This window comes from Aphidius gifuensis, linkage group LG1, assembly GCF_014905175.1.
Source record: "Aphidius gifuensis isolate YNYX2018 linkage group LG1, ASM1490517v1, whole genome shotgun sequence".
Taxonomy (NCBI): domain Eukaryota; kingdom Metazoa; phylum Arthropoda; class Insecta; order Hymenoptera; family Braconidae; genus Aphidius; species Aphidius gifuensis.
Window position 1 is genome coordinate 4078600 of NC_057788.1, and position 6000 is coordinate 4084599.

Consider the following 6000-nt stretch of genomic DNA (forward strand, 5'->3'; position numbering starts at 1 on the left):
ATTTTAAGCCCAATTGCATCGAGATCCGATGATTATTAAAAAAGTTGTGCTAGCTTAATATGTCAATTTTTAAAAAAAATATAAAAAATATTTAAAAAAATTTTCTTTCAAATTTATTTCTTCACACATGAAAAACACATAATTCGCACAAAATTTCAAGCCCAATTGCATCAAGATTTATTAATTATTAAAAAAGTTGTGCTAGCTTAATATGTCAATTTTAAAAAAAAACATAAAAAATATCAAAAAAAATTTTGTTTACTCGCTTTTTTTTGTTGTTTTTTCGTTGCTAACGAAATAAATAAAAAAATAATAGAAAAAGGCAAACAGAAAGAAATTTGTATGAGAGTAAGTAAGAAAAAAACAATGACCAATCAAATGTCCGGAAGACCGATGATGTTTGTCCTTTTTATATTAGGATGATGAGATAAGACTTGCAATAATACGTCTGTAAAAATTTCGAATATGATTTGTCAAATCATCGTCATCATGGCAACACTTGGTACGTAAAATTGAAGAAATAAGGGCGCATATATAGATGGGGTTATCAATTATCATTAATTCAAGGATTAAATATACGAACAAACGACAATTTAATAATGTCCAAAGACACAGACGAAATAGTGTCATTTAATTTAGGGTAGTTTTGAATTTAAAGTCGATTATTTATCTGTATAAAATATATTCAAATAATAATATATATATTTATCATATGATGCATATATTATATCAAACAAAAGACACAGTCTTTTGAAGAATAGGTGACGCAAATTTTGCATGTATATATTATTTTAACACACAAGATAAAAATTACCTAGCATAATAATATCTACAATACCCGTTAATTATGCGCGGTATATACCAACAGCATACACCAAATGAGAATTACGACCAATTAATTTTCCACCAATGCTCCATGACTACGATGGACCTAGTCTTTTTTTTTTTTTTTTGGTTTTTTTGGTTTTGGTTTTTAATTGCAGAAACGTCATTCTGTGGTTTTTTTTGTTTTATTTTTTCATAACATAAAACAAGCGCCGGTGGTTGCAAAGTAAGAATGCAAAAGGGCGTTGATTTACCATAATTGATGTCACGGTAATTTTATTATCCTGACTATTTTTTTTTTTTTTTTTTAATTTTTTTTATATATTTTTATATATAATTTATTTATTTGTATTTTTTATATTTAAAAAAAAAAATGTAAAAAAAAATAAATAAATACAATCTGAAGTGTAAAATAAATAATAAATTTTTTTTAGAGAATGGGAAATTATTTATAACAGGGTTGGCAACAATCCATTCAATGTTGTTGATAAGTGTAAAATTTATGGAATTCCTAATCTGTGACAAATTGGAATAGTGAAAAAATAAAAATAAAAAAAATGTATATTGCTCGACACGTAAAATTTAAAGGTGGTAGTACTTTCGACCGCGTGTTTTCAACTATATATATACATAAAATAAAAGAAGGGTAGTTTGGCGAGTAAGACCGTGTATGGAAGCAAAGCGAAGCCATTCTTTCGTAAGAAGCTCACATAAATTGCGACACCCAAGAGTTAAAAGCAGTCTTAAATTACGTCCCGTCGACTCCCTGATGAATTGAGTGCTCCTCACTAGTTTCTTCAACCCCCCACACACCCCTTTTTCTATTTGTTATATACTATTTTCTTACATTTGCAAAAGCTTGCACTTATATACATTTGTATATTCGACAACAATAATATACAAATTATTATTTCTATATACAAGGGTAGAAAAAAAAGAAAAGAAAAAAGAAAATTATATATGATTTATTGAAGCTTTTTTCTCTTGACTTGCAGCGTATATATTTGTCATTTTATTTTTTTCTTTTTAATTAATTATATGAAAAAAAATTATTTTAATTGTATTGCTGTTACGTTTAAGAATTTTCGAGTTATGATAAACATCAAGATACAATGATTTCACGCAAAAATTTGCCATGTCTTTGTGGACGATAAAATTAAATTTTTCGTTGCTCGTTTTAAAAAATGCCGACATCCACCAATCATCGCGAGCATTCAAGCAACTCTGAACACCATATACCAGTGTGACTCGTTATTCAAAAAAATAAAAATATATTCATTTATCCTTTCGTCTTCCAAAAAAATTTTTTATATATACACATGTCCTTTTTGCATCATTATTATATATGCATTTTTATTTTTTGTTATTTTTATTTGTTTTTATTTCAACGAATATCGTTGGGTGTATTTTATATTTCAGAAAAAAAAATCCTATCTGATCTACGGTGTGACTGATTTATATGCATGATGATGCACGCGTGCCAGCACTGCCAACGACATACTGCCATCATATCTGAAGAAATCATCGGTTTTTGTAGTGAAAAAAAAAAATGAAATAAAATATAAAAAAAAGGAAGAAGCGGCTGAGTAGTCTGTTGTTCACCATAAACACCGCAAACATAAATATTAAAAAAAATAAATTGTTAATAAAAATAAATAATAAAAAAAAAATTAAATAACTGGGTTACCTTTACTTTTTATATTCGTACGAGTTACAGAACGTTATTGTTCTTGGAATGATTCCAAATAAAGATTTCAGTCATATAGCCACTGAATTCTGTGTATATGTATACAAGAACCAGAATAATAAAATAATACTCAAGTAACATGTGTGATTGTGTTGCTAAAATTTACAATATCATATTATCACATACATAAACTGTTTATTCATTTATATATATATTTTAAATTCTCATTGGAATGGAGTATAGTGACCTGTTTTAGTGAACATCACAACACAGGGTCAACATAATGTCCATTGGTTTTTTAGTATACGTGACACAACATACACAGTTGAATACAAAAAAGTATATATTTTTCTTTGTCGGCAGAAAAAAAAAATAAATAATATAAAATAAAAATTAAGTGGGAATCGTATTTCTAGTTGATTTGTATATACGAAGAAGTCGATGATGATCATTTTGCCTTTACAACTTCAAAATCAAGATAGTTAACAGAAAAAAAAAAAAAACACCAGTTGCATAAAGTGCAAAATGAGCGACAGAAAAAATAAGATCTTGAAAAAAAAAAAAAGAATCAAAATGATGATGATAATGATGAGAATCATATGAAGACGTTCCACGAAAAAAATAATAATATTTGGAGAGGGAAATGGTCAACTTTAACATGTTTCTATGATAAAATTTTGTTGATGCTTTCTTATTTATTTATATATTTTTTTTCTTATGAATTTGGCATTAGCCATGATTATCATATTTTCGTTGAAAATTCAGATGGTCATAAATTTGATCTCGTTATCTCATTTACGGTCATGGATATAGTGGGTATATAATGGTGAGCATGGCTGGAAGCAAAAAAGTGAAAAAAAAAAGTAAGGTATATATTAAGAAGGGCAAGAAGACGAAGAAGGTATATATGTATCCAAGAAGACACACTGAACGAGTCACATGATGTATGACCCCGTCTTGTCGCCATGGTTTTCTCTGTGTTCGCATCAACTTTATATCGCGAGGCTTTATATCGCGGTAATCAAATCATCCAGCATAAATTTTACTTGGGTAGACCAACTCGTCTGACCATAGTGTGTACGTTAATAAATATATATATGTATATATAAAGACACCACGATATATGCTGCTATATGCTCATTGTACATGTGCACTACTGTATATGTATGATACCTTATGATACCTTGATTCAAACACACCAGTATTACATTGGCATATTGTAGGCAATCAGAATGTGAAGGATAGCTACAAATTTTTATATTATTTATATTTTTTTTTCTCTTGTTATTTTTCATGTTAACATGAAAGTCTCGACACCTACTTGGCAAATCAATCAACCTGTTTTTTATATATATATTTTTGCAATGCATACTGTCCTGTCGAAAATCATTTGATCGGACTTTTTATAACGAAGCATTTGTTATTCAGCAATAAATATCATTCAGTAGACAAAAAAATAAAAATAAATAAATAAAATATACAAGCAACGCGCGCCTAATACAAAATTTTTTTCGAGTCACACCCATGGGCGACACCCATAATATAGGTCCTGGACCCCCTCAATTCAGACCGGAAGTTGATCACCCTTCACTTCTCCTTACCTTATGTTTTGGATGTTCTTGTTGTTTGTTTATTTTTTGATTTTTTTTTCTGTCTTTTATTCAGAACGATATTCGACAATATTCTTGGTGATTCTCGAACGAAAAATAAGAAAAAATATATATGCGCCCACGAGAGTCAACATGTGTGCCCTATTCTCCACTCCTTTTGCATCGCGTTTTTTGATTTTCGTGTACAACGCATCCTTTACTAATGATGCCTACACGTCTGGAGCACAAACACACGAAGACATCGTGGGCGATTTGGTCGGTCTAATACACTGGTTCCCGGTGAGACATAGTCCTTTGCTTGTCAACTAAAAAATAAAACAAATAATATTTTTAAAAAAATTATATAAATGAATACAAAAAAAGAAATATTTTTTTGGGGGAGTATGTATTATTATTTATTATAAATATAAAAAGGAGGTGCGTCAACTTGTATTGGCATGCTGAATAATATATTAATATTTATAACTTATTGTCTCGAATTTTAGTAGAGTATAATCAGTGTACTCATCTGTCTGATGGTAGTTTGGTAAATTTATTTATTTTTCTTTTTCAACACGCCGAATTAATTTTGATTTTGCAAGTACTTATATTTTACGACAATGTTGATAAATAATTAAAGAAACAACGAAAATAATTCAATTTTGAATGCAACAAAGTTCAATAAAAAAAAAAATGTTAATTTCAATATTGTCATCTCATTTTGATGACAATATAAATCACCATGAAAATATTTAATATGTTTAAATACTGATGTGAAGAAAGAAGATGATCATCGATAACGAGATTGTAGTTTGATGGAAGTAAGTTGACACAAACGATTAGTCGAGTCATGCTCGCCCACGTAAGATAAAAGTTCCTCTGCAAGCACTGAAGAATATGTATACGATCTCAAGAGGATCCAGTGTGTTGAGTCTCATGATGGCATAAATTTTGAAAGGAAATAAGAGAGAAAAGCCTTTCGTGACAGTGAATAAACAAAACAGTGACGAAGCAAGCTTCTCTAGATGAATGGAATGATGCCTGATCCGTAGTGTGGACAAGAGAATATGAATGAGAAGAAAATAAAATTTTAAAAAGATACAAGGGAAAGGGGAAAGACGACGACGACGATGATGATGATAATTTTTTTTTTCAAATATTTTTTATTCAAGTGTTGAGACATACACATTGAGGTATAGACACGATAGTGACGGTAGCCGATGTTGTATGGTCATTATCGATGATTACAGTTTGGTTTGAAAATGCAATTAGATGGGCAAAAGATTGGTAAAGATTGGACAAGAGGCGCCTTCAATGTGTTTGCTGTTGATTCTTGAGGCGGGCTTTGGATGATTCGATTCGACTTCTTGGCTATCTTTTTTTTTCTTTTTATTTTATTTATTTATTTTTTTTTTCGTCATTCCTTTAACTTTGTGTAGGTATATATACATAATATCTTTCATATATAGAAACCCTCTCTTTTTGTTATTTATTATTTATTTATTATTTTTTTTTTATTCCATCATCTGTCTCCTGCGGACCAATCGACATTCATTACCGGTAGCGAGTCTAGTAATCATCATAATGATGGATAATGTGAGGTGGATATAATGTCATGGTTGTGTTAGCTAAGTGTTTGACCCTCTTTGATTTTTATTTTGGTATTTTGATTTATGTATGTGTGTAAATATATATTTGTAAGTTTGAATCATCTTGAATAATAATTTTTTTTTTTATGATTTCAATACGTAGCACAATAAACATACCAATGTCGATATTCTTCAAGTGTTAACAAAATTTTCTTTTATAAATATTTTTAAAGAATATCTTGAAATGTCATATGAAAAAATATCAAAAAAAAAAAAAAAGACACATTAAATATATATGATTTTTATCGAA